Below are 14,764 nucleotides of genomic sequence, written 5' to 3'. Positions count from 1 at the left end.
AGCCTCATGGGATGAAAGCAGTACTGCATCAACTGGTTCCATGCAGGAGGGGCATGTGAAGGACCTCATCAACCAGTCATCTATACAGTCCAGGTGATAGAGGTGCATGCATACAGAAATCAAATTGGGTTCCCATAAACAAAGTCCATCATACAGATAACACACTCCCAGATCTTTTTCTCTGATCCCTCTCTTCCAGGGTCATAAACACCTTTAGGGAGATGCTGTATAAGGCCTATTCTGTGAGCTATTCTAATTTGTTTCTTTTCACTCAGCTGAGTTGCTGGCAGAGTTTGGCTGGGTTTAGGATGATAGACTGAAACGGGAACTTGTTCCTGATAAGGCAGCAGTGGCTTCTGGGCCAGTTCTGTCCCCTTGCCAAAGCTACTATGGTCAACTGAGACTCCTGAAGCAGAAGCAGAACTTCTGATGAAAAAAACCGACAGGTTCTTGAAACTGCTATGCCTTCTATGACCTTGTCTAAATATGATCAGAGTTGGTGAACTCAAAAGGCTTCCATAGCCTTGGCAACTCATGACTGGAGCCTAGGGTGATTACTGATGCTATAAACAAGAGTGTCAATTTGTTAAGTCAACAACAGGAGTCACTGTGCACTTACTCCTCATGTAGGAACTCTGTCCTTAATGTGCTGTACAATCTGATTTAATGCTATAACTAGTACTCAAACAGTATTTTTCACTCTGTGTTTTTATGTGGGTGCAAACTGTTGAAATCTTTACTTAATATATACTAAACTGATCTGTATATAAGAGAAATGAAAATGAATCTTGATTTGAATGGAAGGGGAGAGGGAGTGGGAAAGGGGAGGGTAGCGGGTGGGAGGGAAGTTATGGGGGGAGAAGCCATTGTAATCCATAAGCTGTACTTTGGAAATTTATATTCATTAAATAAAAGTTTTTAAAAAAAGACATACACGGCTAATGCTAAAAAAATAAAAGTGATGTGACTGATTTGCTAAATTAGTAAAAATGTATGAAAGGTAAGATTCAAGAGTGAAATCCTGTTGTGTCCTCTGTGTAGGTCACATCACCGGTCTTTCAAATTGAAATTACACTGCCCAGGCTGGGGAGGGAGGTGAGGAAGAGAAACAAAAGAAAACAAATGAATTAAGAAGTTTCCCCATCTTTCTCCAAAACATCCTCCTTTCATCTATACCCTAAAGGAGAGTTTTTGTGAGCCTGCTTGCCAAAGCTTGTATCAGGAATTAATTGGGGAAAGTGGGTATAGGAAGTCAGACCAAGAGAAAACTAAAGAAAAGGGAAAAAATGTATGTATGTGTGCGTGCGTGTGTGTGCATGTGTGTGTGTGTATGGAGGGGAGGGTGCTGAAACAATCTTTGTAGTAGTGGGGCCTGGAACAATGGTCAAGGAGGCAGTATGAGGTAGGCCTAGACAAAAAGCTTCTAATGATCTGATAATGGTGAGGGCTTAAGCCTTGCTTTATTTGTGATTTGTTGATAGCTATGAACTGTAGGTTACATTGAATTTCCTTATCAATTACAACTAAGTGGTTTGACTATGATTTTGCAAATATGACCTCTTAAGTTGACTGGGCCACATAGGCCCAAGATTTATTAGGGGTACAGGTGAAACTATATGTGGAATCCCACGTGATCAATGAAAGTTGTAATATCACTTGCACAATCATCCTTGTACATGTATAAAAGGTTACCAATATGTACAAGCTAATAGATACAAACAGAAGTGCTATTTATATAAATATATTTGTACTGATGGATATGATTAAGAAGAAATTGAAATTAGAGTTATTTCAGTCATATTCATAGAGTCAAGCTTAAATCAATATAGTCACATTATGGAAAAATACCTATTTATAGGAAGAGTTATTTATGAAGTTTCTCATATGTTGGTCCAAAATATGATGTGATTATTTGTGCTTGATTTATAGAAATCAAGCAGTGTCAGTTATGTTCCTGTATGTAACAGCTATGTATGTTATAGTTATTCTAACTTTGAGCATAGCAACTTACTTATAATTTTTAAAATTTCATCTGTAAAAGCTATAATCTTATCTACCATTTTCTACTTTACTGAAATTTAAATGTACAACTCTGAAATAACAGTGAAATGGAAATTACTTTTAGTGGAAGTTATAATAAAGATATATGGAAAAAAAACTGCTATGCCTTCAACCACACCATACCTTCACCACACCCCTGTGTGAACTCATGCCCCTACCTGGCCACACCTGTGTGCCCACTGGCCAATCTGGTTAATTAACCTTTTTGGAAGTGGATTAAAAGCCTCAGACATGGTGTGCCTGGCCTTTTTCCTTTTCTTTGGCCTTTTGCCATTGCAAGTGCTTGCTGCCCCTGTGCCTCCAGGGCATGTGGCCTTCGGGCACCCACTCCATGCTTCCTGGCCTGCATGCTCCTCCACATGGCTGACTCCTGGTACTCAGTATGAATCCAGATTTCTCTCTCTTTTTGCTAGGGCCCTCACTCTCCTATGCATCTTTCTCACTGAACAAAAAGCTTAAAACGTATCATGCTACCTCATTCACTTATGCCAGTATTCAGAATTCTTCTCTGAATATTAGGCAAGAGCCCACACAGGCTTATTAATATTGATGATTTATGGTAATATCGTATGGTTCCCCAAGTTCCAGTATCAGCAGGGTCATTCACAGGATCCACGTCCGCCTTAGTTGGTGAGGTGGGGCTAGTGATAGGCCAGAGCTCAGGTAGTGACTGCTCCCCCTGACCCCCCATGGCACCACCAAGGGGCAGCTCATGCCAGCCCCTGGGGGTGGGGGCACAGGGATGGGCCACAGGCTCCACTGGGGTCATGATGCTTGCCTCCAGCAAATCCATGATGTAGGGGGGTGGGTCAAGAAGACAAAGCACTTCCCCACGCTGGACCCTCATGGGTGGCAGTGGCCATGGAGCTACTGGGTTTAATACAGGTCAGAAGAGGTGGTGCATGGCCATTGCAGCTGCCTCAGCTGCTGCCACCACCACTGACAACCCCGCTGTGGCCTCAGGCCTCATTCTACTCCACCTCAGCTCATGGCGGCAGCCCAAGAATAAACTTTTAAGCAGAGAATCATCAATGTTGTAACAGACAGGGCAACCAACAATTTGACCATTCTGAGCTTCCATCTACTTACGTTTTTGTGCTGTTTGATTTACTTTAGCAGTTTCAAGAACCTGTCAGTTTTTTTCATCAGAAGTTCTGAAATTTTTAATTAGTTCACTTTGTAAGAAATTTGTGGTTATAAATAGTTGTTTTGATTTTTTTCTGGATTTTATTTTATTTTTTTTTATCTTTTATTTAATGAATATAAATTTCCAAAGTACGTCTCATGGGTTACAATGGCTTTCCCCCCCATATCGTCCCTCCCACCCACCACCCTCCCCTTTCCCACTCCCTCTCCCCTTCCATTCACATCAAGATTCATTTTCGATTATCTTAGTATACAGAAGATCAGCTTAGTATACCTTAAGTAAGGATTTCAACAGTTTGTTCCCACACAGAAACATAAAGTGAAAAATAATAGATGATTTTTTTTAAAATGATGATGAAATCAGATCAGACCTATTGTCATGTTTAATCCCAGTGAGAGTCAAGTTGGGAATTGATAGTTTCTTTTCTTTTTTTTTTTTTAACAGAAGATCAGTTTAGTGTACATTAAGTAAAGATTTCAACAGTTTGCACCCCCATAGAAACACAGAGTGAAATATACTGTTTGAGTACTCGTTATAGCATTAAGCCTCAGTGTACAGCACATTAAGGACAGAGATCCTACATGAGGAGTAAGTGCACAGTGACTCCTGTTGTTGACTTTACAAATTGACACTCCTGTTTATGGCATCAATAATCTCCCTATGCACCAGTCATGAGTTTCCAAGGCTATGGAAGCCCCTTGAGTTCTCCGACTCTTATCTTGTTTAGACACGGTCATAGTCAAAGTGGAGGTTCTCTCCTCCCTTCAGAGAAAGGCACCTCCCTCTTTGAAGACCTGTTCTTTCCACTGGGATCTCACTCACAGAGATCTTTTTGCCAGAGTGTCTTGGCTTTCCATGCCTGAAATACTCTCATGGGCTTTTCAGCCAGATCCGAGTGCCTTTAGGGCTGATTCTGAGGCCAGAGTGCTATTTAGGACATCTGCCATTCTATGAGTCTGCTGAGTATCTCACTTCCCATGTTGGATCACTCTCCCCTTTATTTATTCTATCGGTTAGTGTTAGCAGATACTAGACTTGTTTATGTGCTCCCTTTGACTCTTAGTCCTTTCATTATGATCAATTGTGAACTGAAATTGATCACTTGGACTACTGAGATGGCATTGGCACATGCCACCTTGATGGGATTGAATTGGAATCCCCTGGTATGTTTCCAACTCTACCAATTGGGGCAAGTCAGCCCGAGCATGCCCCAAATTATACATCTCTTCCCTCTCTTATTCCCACTTTTATGTTTAACAGGGATCACATTTCAGTTAATTTTCAACACTTAAGAATAACTGTGTGATAATTACAGAATTAAACCAGTCATATTAAGTAGAACAGACAAAAAAAAAATACTATGAGGGATAATGTATTAAGTTGTCCATTAGCAGTCAGGGCTATGCTGATCAAGTCACCATTTCTCATAGTGTCCATTTCACTTCAGGAGGTTTCCTTTTTGGTGTTCAGTCAGTTGTCACCGATCAGGGAGAACATATGGTATTTGTCCCTTTGGGACTGGCTTACTTCACTCAGCATGATGTGTTCCAGATTCCTCCATTTTGTTGCAAATGACTGGATTTCGTTGTTTCTTACTGCGGTATAGTATTCTAAAGAATACATATCCCATAATTTCTTTATCCAGTCTACCATCATCAAAATGTCCATTCTCCCAAAAGCAATTTATAGATTCAATGCAATCCCAATCAAGATACCAAAGACATTCTTCGCAGATCTAGAAAAAATGATGCTGAAATTCATATGGAGGCACAAGAGACCTCGAATAGCTAAAGCAATCTTGTACAACAAAAACAAAGCCGGAGGCATCACAATACCAGATTTCAGGACATACTACAGGGCAGTTGTAATCAAAACAGCATGGTACTGGTACAGAAACAGATGGATAGACCAATGGAACAGAATTGAAACACCAGAAATCAATCCAAACATCTACAGCCAACTTATATTTGATCAAGGATCTAAAACTAATTCCTGGAGCAAGGACAGTCTATTCAATAAATGGTGCTGGGAAAACTGGATTTCCACGTGCAGAAGCATGAAGCAAGACCCCTACCTTACACCTTACACAAAAATCCACTCAACGTGGATTAAAGACCTAAATCTACGTCCTGACACCATTAAGTTATTAGAGAACATTGGAGAAACCCTTCAAGATATTGGCACAGGCAAAGAATTTCTGGAAAAGACCCGGGAGGCACAGACAGTCAAAGCCAAAATCAACTATTGGGATTGCATCAAATTGAGAAGTTTCTTTACTGCAAAACAACCAGTCAGGAGAGTGAAGAGACAACCGACAGAATGGGAAAAAATATTTGCAAACTATGCAACAGATAAAGGGTTAATAACCAGAATCTACAAAGAGATCAAGAAACTCCACAAAAACAAAACCAACAACCCACTTAAGAGATGGGCCAAGGACTTCAATAGACATTTTTCAAAAGAGGAAATCCAAATGGCCAACAGGCACATGAAAAAATGTTCAAGGTCACTAGCAATCAGGGAAATGCAAATCAAAAGCACAATGAGGTTTCACCTCACCCCGGTTAGAATGGCTCACATACAGAAATCTACCAACAACAGATGCTGGCGAGGATGTGGGGAAAAAGGGACACTAACCCACTGTTGGTGGGAATGCAAACTGGTTAAGCCACTATGGAAATCAGTCTGGAGATTCCTCAGAAACCTGAATATAACCCTACCGTTCGACCCAGCCATCCCACTCCTTGGAATTTACCCAAAGGAGTTTAAATTGATAAAGAAAAAAGCGGTCTGCACCCTAATGTTTATTGCAGCACAATTCACAATAGCCAAGATCTGGATTTTATTTTTTTTCACTTTTATTTAGTAAATATAAATTTCCAAAGTACAGTTTATGGATTACAATGGCTTTTCCCCCCATAACTTCCCCCTCACCCACAACCCTCCCATCTCCCGCTCCCTTTCCCATTCCATTCACATCAAAATTCATTTTCAATTCTCTTTATAAACAGAAAATCAATTTAGTATATATTAAGTAAAGATTTCATCAGTTTGCACCCACAAAGAACATAAAGTGTAAAATACTGTTTCAGTACTAGTTATAGCATTAAATCACATTGAACAACACATTAAGGACAGAGATCCTACATGAGGAGTAAGTGCACAGTGACTCCTGCTGACTTAACAAATTGACACTCTTGTTTAAGGTGTCAGTAATCTCCCTAGGCTCTAGTTATGACTTGCCAAGGCTTTGGAAGCCTTTTGAGTTCACCAACTTTGATCTTATTTCAACAAGCTCGTAGTGAAAGTGGACATTCTTTCCTCCCTTCAGAGAAAGATACCTCCTTCTTTGATGGCCCATTCTTTCTACTGGAATCTCACTCATAGAGGTTTTTGGCTTCTGCACGACCGAGCCACTGCACTCATGATGACTTGGGGAGTGAATCAGCAGATAGATCTTCCTCTTTGTCTCTCTCTGTATCTTTGCTCTTTAATGAAAACCTGGAGTCCATCACTAAAAATTACTTCTGCAGATGAGAGTCATAATCTCCAAGCATCAGGCCAACAAAAGCTCATTAGGAATTGTTCTCCTGTAGAATTCTGACAGGTACTAGGCACAAAGTTCAAAAGTCTGAGACACCTGAAATAAAAAAATTTGTTCATAATTTTCAGAGATGCCAATGTTTCAAATTGTAATAAATTTCAACAGTTCATTGAGTATCCTATAATTATTTTCTCTTGTTTTATCTCCATCAGCAGTTTCACACATCTGTTATTTTTCAGAGTTCTGGAAATTCTTGGTTACTCCATTGATCTTTCATGAGAAACCTGTCTTCCTAATGCTGATGTTTGTTCCATCTCACACATATCCATGAATCCAGCAAGGTATGCCACATCAGTTTGAACCTTGCTGCTGATTCTGATCCAACACCACATATATATCTTCTTTACCTCCTCTCCAGTCAATGTATACTTGAGTCTATTTCTCAGGAAGGTGATGAGAAGGAGGCATCCCTTAGGTTGTGGGGATCTCATTCTAGATCCTGAGCTGTTCAGGCATCCTTCTGAGAGCTCTTGTGGTGAGAAAAGTTCACAGAGTGGCAAAGGCTGAGCTTCGTGGGACCTCTATCAGCAGCAGACTGGAGAAACTGTGTTTGGCTGCATGAAGAAAAAGACCTCTGCTCCACTTCCCATCCAGCTCTCTGCTATGGCCTGGGTAAGCAGTAGAAGATGGCCCAAGTACTTGGGTCCCTGCACCCATGTGGGAGACCTGAAAGAAGCTCCTGACTCTTGGCTTTGGATCGGTGCAGCTCCAGCCATTGTGGCCATCTGGGGAATGAACCAGCAGATGGAAGACCTCTCTCTCTCTCTCTGCCTCTCCTTCTCTCTCTGTGTAACTCTGACTTTCAAATAAATAAATAAATATTAAGAACTAAAAGAGAAAATACCCCCTCTCTGTTTGGGTCTCAGGCTTTTGGATAAAAATCTGCCTGGGCCTTATGCTGGCATAAATAATATTAAATACTTCCTGTTAAAGGCTCTGGTGTCTCATCTCTGTACAAAAATCCCACTACAGGATGGCCCCTCACATCTGGTTCAAAGACCTGTATGGGTCCCATTCACCAGGCCCTCTGGACCCAAGGCTCTGTGTGTGTGGCTCCTACTAGAATCCTGCCCCAGGGTGATATGGCATTCTGGGGTGGTGGAGGGGACTATAACCTTTCTGAGCCTCTGTTTTCTACCTGCAAAATAGGAATACACTTCACAGGGTTGTGTTGAGGAATAAAAATGATGTCTGCCAATGCCTTCAGAACCATTTCTGGGATGTCTGAAACACTCACAAACATTGAAAAAAGAGTGACCTTGAAAGGTCATCAGGACTACTTTCCCATCCCAGTTCTCGGAAAACATCTGACCTATTTTATTGAAGCCCTTCAAGTATGTATGCGGAAGTCTTCAAATAGTTCATGGAAAATGTGTATGATGAAAAATTTATGCTTGATTTTCAAAACCTTTTGTATGAAAGTAAATTTCTTTTTTTTAAATTTTTTTTGACAGGCAGAGTGGACAGTGAGAGAGAGACAGAGAGAAAAGTCTTCCTTTTGCTGTTGGTTCACCCTCCAATGGCCGCTGCGGCTGCCGCACTGCAGCTGGCGCACGGCGCTGATCCGAAGGCAGGAGCCAGGTGCTTCTCCTGGTCTCCCATGCAGGTGCAGGGCCCAAGCACTTGGGCCATCCTCCACTGCACTCCCGGGCCACAGCAGAGAGCTGGCCTGGAAGAGGGGCAACTGGGACAGAATCTGGCACCCCGACCGGGACTAGAACCCAGTGCGCCGGCGCCGCAAGGTGGAGGATTAGCCTATTGAGCCACGGCGCTGGCCATATGAAAGTAAATTTCCTTAACTCCATTTTCCATGAACTTTTTGAAGTACTTCTGATAGTCTCAAACACCCACAGCTTACTGAGCAAACTGCCCTGTCTGTTCCATTCTCTACATGCAGAACTTCCCCTTGCTACAGAATCTGCCCAACCTGGACCTCAGAGAGAGTCAGTTACTGAAAGGCTCTTCACAGAACCTCTTTCAACACAAGTGTCTCCCAGCAGCACTCCCCACCCCAGACTCCCTTGCCAGGCTAAACCATTCTCTTTCTTTTTACTTTCTGCTTTCCTCATGTCTCCCGATCTCCAGATTATTGTCAAACTTCAGGTGTCCTGTCAAGTACCTTGAGGAACAACATGTCAGACTCCCTGAATCAGAATTGGAGGGGTAAATTTGATGAAGCAAGAGACAGGCAAAGAGCCAGCACTGTGGTGCAATGGGTGAAGCCGCCACCTGCAGTGCTGGCACCCCACATGCATGCCAGTTTGAGTCCTGGCTGCTTCACTTCTGATCCAGGTCTATGCTACCTCCTGAGAAAGTAGTAGAAGATGGCCAAAGCCCTTGGGCCCTTGCACCCATGTGGGAGACCCAGAAGTAGTTCCTGGCTCCTGGCTTTGGATAGGCACAGCTCGGACTGTTGCAGCCATACAGGGAATGAACTAACAGTGGAAGACCTTTCTCTTTCTCTCTCTCTCTGCCTCTGCCTCTCTGTAACCCTGTCTTTCAAATAAATAAATCCTTTAATAAAAAAACAGGCAAAAGGGAATGGTGGGGTTGGGGTGGGGTTTGCCAGTTTGTGGCATTGTCCTGGTGCCATAGGGGAGATACAGTGTGAATGGGGGGGGGTGTCTCAGGTCCCTAAACATTTGTTCTGGGGCTTGACCTTGTGGGTGTGTAGGGCTGAGGAATGGGGAGTTAATGCTTTGGGGGCAGGTACCTTTCAGAAGCGGGCTGCATCGTGGCCCAGGTCATGGTGCAAGCTGCAGTCATCAACTGCAGGAGAAAGATGTGGGAGAGGAGAATCTGGGTCATAGTAAGGATCCCTGAGATGTGGGACTCTGGAGATGATTCCAGGTTCCTTGCAGTGAGTGGATCCAGTTCTGGGTCAGGGCCATATAGATGCATTCCATTCCAAAGCATGACCTGGGTCTCTCCAGCTCTGCCTATCACAGTGGCTACAGTGTTGTCTGTGGCCAGCAGACATCAACCTGTAAGCTGTGACCACTGAACAGAGCCAGGACAGTGCCGACAGGTGTGCTCACAGCTGCTGGCAGCCCTAGTTCGAGGGACTGGTGGACGTCTGTGGTCAGACACTGGATAGAAGGTGGCCAGAGGCAGAGATAGTGGAACAGATACGGGAACCATGTAACTGAACCCAACAAGGGATCGGAGCTCTGGGATGGAAGAAGGGAGTGAGGGCAGTGGGAAGGTGGGGACAGGGAAGAGTTGAGTTTGCATGGGGACTGGAGACAGGAAAGGGAGTCTGCAGGAAGCAGACAAAGGATGGGCAGAGCAGAGTGAGGCCCAGCGCGAGAATGCTGGGGCTGGGCTCAGGGTTGGGAAGGATGAGGTCCGTGGGGGATGAGGATAATGCTGAGAAGCAGCCTCGCACATGAAAGGGAAGCGGGGAGGAGCTGGAGGAAGGGCAGACTCAGAATACCAGCAGTGTCACCTACAGAATCTTTTCTTTATGTTTCACTGTGGTGAGTTTGATTACAAAACGTGTTGTGGTGAGGATCTCTTTTGGTCATGTTTACTAGGGGTTCTATGAGCTTCCTGTACTAGGATATCTCTGTCCTTCTCCAAACCCAGGAAATTTTCTGCTATATCTCACTAAAAAGGTCTTCTAATCCTTTCTCCCTCTCCATGCCTTCAGGAACTCCTAGAACCTGAATGTTGAGTTTTTTAATAGTATCCTGTAGATTCCTGACAATATTTTTTAGATCTCTGATTTCCTCTTCTTTTCTTTGGTTTGACTGTATACTTTCCTGTGCTCTGTCTTCTAAGTCCAATATTCTCTCTTTTGCTTCACTCATTCAGTTTTTAAGGCTCTCTAATGTGTTTCTCATTTGATCTATTGAATTCTTCATTTCGATTTCTCTTCACTATCACTGTTTCATGTTCTACTAGTTGCTTCATTTCATTTTGATTCTTCCTTAATATTTCATTTTTGCAAGAGAGATTTTCTATCCTGTCTAGTAAGGATTTCTGTAGTTCAAGAATTTGTTTTAGAGAACTTCTTAATGTTCTTATCAATTTTTTGAGATCTGTTTCTTGCATTTCTTCTATGTCATCATCTTCATAATCTTGAATTGGGGTGTCTTGTTCATTTGGGGGCGTCATAGTGTCTTCCTTGCTCTTGTTTCCTCAGTTTCTATATTTGTTGCTTGGCATTGTGGATCTATTCTTTGGTTTCTTCACTGTGGTGTTTTTGCTCATTTTACTAGATTAAGTGGACTCTAGATTAAGTGGACTGTCTGCTTTTGATGGTTCCTTAGAGGCTTATTATGGGTGTGGCCAGAGAGCTCTGTTTGGTTCTTCAGGGTTAAGGGTGTGCCAAAGGTACACACCCATGTTGTTTCTCTCTCTCTCTCTCTCTTAACTCAGAAGGGAAGTAATTATGCTCAGCTGAGCAGAACTGAGGGTAGTCAATGTATGAAATCTGGCCCCTGTGGGTATAATATTTGCTCTGCCCCAAGGACCACACAAAGGATCTATGCAGTCCTCCCTGTGATCTCAAATTTCCCTGAAGTCTCCCACTGGGTTGCCAAGGTTACTGAGTGTGTGTACTCCATGAGTTCTCTCCCACACCCTCAGATTTTCACAGTCTCAGTTCATTAGCTCCACACCTTCACTAGGTCTTAACCTCCTGTTATTTCTCCCCTCAGGAGTCAGGATTTTCTGCTTGATTGATGGCAGGCGCCGCTTTACATATGTCCAAAATGGTGCTTGCTCTTTGTCTTGCTTGCCTTTGTAAGCTGAGTGGAGAGAGAGGCTCATGTCCATGCTGGTCCCTTTATTTATTTATTTATTTATTTATTTATTTATTTATTTATTTATTTATTTTCTCTCCTCTAGTTAGCCTGGTGAACGTTCCCCAGTGGGGCTTCAAGTCTCGTTCCCTCTAGGCTCTTTCTGCCATTTTCCCGCCAATGTCTCGGGCTACTGAACTCACCTCCCCTTCCAGTGCTGGTGCACTGACTCTGCAGCTGGGCTCCCGAGCTGTGGGCATCCTTGTTCTCCCCGTAGGTCTTCTGTGTCACATCCACTAGATCCAAAAGAGTTTCTTCTGAAATTTTTTATTCCCAAGCCTTTCGCTGAAACTACAGTAACTGCACTTTTATTAAACTATCTTTTCCCAGACTATCAGTGCATGCGCTCACTATTCTGCCATCTTGGCTCCACCCATTATTAACAATATTTTAAGAAAATCTTGTTGGTTTTACACAGGGAACTAAATTTTAGTTTTATGTTAGTATACTTTTCATACTAAAGCTTGAGTTTTAGAAACACAGAAATCATTTTTATTTAATCTTGCTCAACCCAATCTCTCAAAGGATTTCATTTTTATAAGCTATTAATATATTTTTACTTATTTATAATTATCATTAGTTAAAATATATTCTATAGATTTATTTATCAAAACATATTTTATGTTTATATTTTAAAAAAATTTTAGATCTACTTACCTAGTTTTCTTTTATATTTTATATTTTTCTAATTATTTGGAAACATTTCTTTAAAAATATGTATGAGCAAAACATTTTTAACAAATGTACATATTAGCTTTTCATTCTATTTTATGTATTTTTCTTCTTCTTTTTAAATTTGTTGGTTCTTTGAGATTTTTAGATTTTTTTTTACTTTTTTCTTTTTAATGTTGTTTTTACATATAGAATTTTTGCCCTTAGTTACTTTGAAGTAGTCTTGAATTGCTTATCACTTATGAATAATTTTGATTAAATTTCTAAAATTTATAAAAGGTAAAAATTTCATATATTTATTATGTACAATTTGAAGAAAATAATATTTCCTATCTACCCTCATAACCTCCCTTGCTCCCACCCTCACTCCTCATTCCTTACTTGTTTTTGAGTTTCTGTAATGACATACCTCCAATTTACTTTATAAGCACAAGCTAAACCTTCCACTAAATAAAGAATTCAGCAGGGCCCAGCCCCGTGGCACAGTAGGTTAATCCTCCACCTGCAGGGCCGGCGTACCATGTGGGTGCCAGTTCTAGTCCCAGCTGCCCTTCTTCCAGTCCAGCTCTCCACTGTGGCCTGGGAGAGCAGTAGAAGACGGTCCAAGTCCTTGGACTCCTGCACCCATGTGGGAGACCAGGAAGAAGTGCCTGCTTCTGGCTTCAGATGGGCACAGCTCCGGACATTGCAGCAATTTGGGGAGTGAACCAATGGAAGGAAGACCTTTCTCTCTGTCTCTCCCTCTCACTGTCTGTAACTAATTTTCAAATAAAATAAATAAAATCTTTAGAAAAAAGAATTCAACAAGTAGTTAGTAGAAAATCCACTGTTCCTCAGAAGTATATGTAAGTATTATAAACTATAAACAATCATCAAATTTTCAAATGTAGATTTCATTAATATATACTACATTTTATAGTGCTGTATATTAACACAAATTAGAGAAAACATGATATTTGGTGTATTCACTGAGCATAGCCAAATGAATTCATTTTTATTGTAAAATCAGGATTTCAATCTTTTTATGGCTGAGTAGTATTTCATCATGTATATATACCAAATTTCTTTACTCTAAGCTGATGGATATTTTGGTTGACTCCATATCTTTTTTTTTTCTTTGACAGGCAGAGTGAACAGTGAGAGAGAGACAGAAAGGTCTTCCTTTACCATTGGTTCACCCCCCAATGGCTGCTGCAGCTGGCATGCTGCAGATGGCGCAATGCACTGATCTGAAGCCAGGAGCCAGGTGCTTCTCCTGGTCTCCCATGTGGGTGCAGGGCCCAATGTCCTGGGCCATCCTCCACTGCACTCCCAGGCTATAGCAGAGAGCTGGACAGGAAGAAGGGCAACTAGGACAGAATCCGGCGCCCCGACCAGGACTAGAACCCGGTGTGTCAGCGCCACAGGCTGATTAGCCTATTGAGCCATGGTGCCAGACAACTCTATATCTTAAATACTGTGAATTGAGCTGCTGTAAACATGGGGATTCAGATAATCCATTTAAATGCAGTATATCAACAATTTATACAAGCTTACTTGTTAACAGTTAAAATATACTGTTTTTATAGAATTCACAAAACCAAAAGTCATTAAATAGATATCAAAATATTTATCACATTTACATTCACTTAATTTATATTCAATAAATTTTTGACATTAGTTATGAAAGCTGAAATATCAGGCAAGAATAATCTAGTTAAACTGCTATCCTTGAAACATAGAACACCATTCTACTTTGACATAATTTTGGTTACATTTATGTTTTTATGATCTTAAATATCTAACAGATATCAATATGATCCAGTAAGCACATGTACAAACATATGCTAACAAACTTAAAGACATCTTTATTTTACCAACATACTTTAGCTATTCATCAAAGATTTTTAGAAGTCCAATATACTAAAAGACATATAGCTTAATTTAATAGTTTTAATTTATGTATTGATTATCTATAAAGCAATTAAAACACAGTTCTGAGGGGATTTTTTATAACTAGACACAAAATAAAATATGTATACAGTTTAACACATGTATAACACATATCACCAGAAAAAAATCAAGCAGTTTTTATCACCTATAAAGAAAGTTCTACTTTCTTTTTTTTAACTTTTATTTAATGAATATAAATTTCCAAAGTACAGCTCATGGATCACAATGGCTTTCCCCCCACAACGTCCCTCCCACCCGCAACCCTCCCCCTTCCCAACCCCTCTCCCCTTCCATTCACATCAAGATTCATTTTCGATTCTCTTTATATACAAAAGATCAGTGTAGCATACATTAAGTAAAGATTTCAACTGTTTGCTCACACACAGAAACATAAAGTAAAAAATAATCGATGATTTTTTAAATGATGATGAAATCAGATCAGAACTATTGTCATGTTTAATCCCAGTGAGAGTCAAGTTGGGAGTTGATAATTTCTTTTTTTTTTTTTTTTTTTTTACAGAGGATAAGTTTAGTATACAT

The 14,764-nt window shown here is 41.0% G+C and overlaps 1 long non-coding RNA gene across 1 annotated transcript; it reads right to left on the bottom strand.

Moving 5' to 3' along the window:
* Window positions 1-6,180: 6,180 nt before the first annotated feature.
* LOC138843371 (uncharacterized) lies at window positions 6,181-14,444 on the bottom strand. Its single transcript, XR_011378011.1, has 2 exons — window positions 11,764-14,444; window positions 6,181-6,848 (listed from the first exon to the last, which is right to left on the bottom strand). It is a non-coding gene; the product is annotated as an uncharacterized lncRNA (long non-coding RNA).
* Between the last annotated feature and the right edge of the window lie 320 nt (window positions 14,445-14,764).

The sequence above is a fragment of the Oryctolagus cuniculus genome, chromosome 8 (assembly GCF_964237555.1).
Source record: "Oryctolagus cuniculus chromosome 8, mOryCun1.1, whole genome shotgun sequence".
Lineage (NCBI taxonomy): Eukaryota > Metazoa > Chordata > Mammalia > Lagomorpha > Leporidae > Oryctolagus > Oryctolagus cuniculus.
Note: the sequence above shows the minus strand (reverse complement) of the source record. Positions and strands in the feature narration are given on the sequence as shown.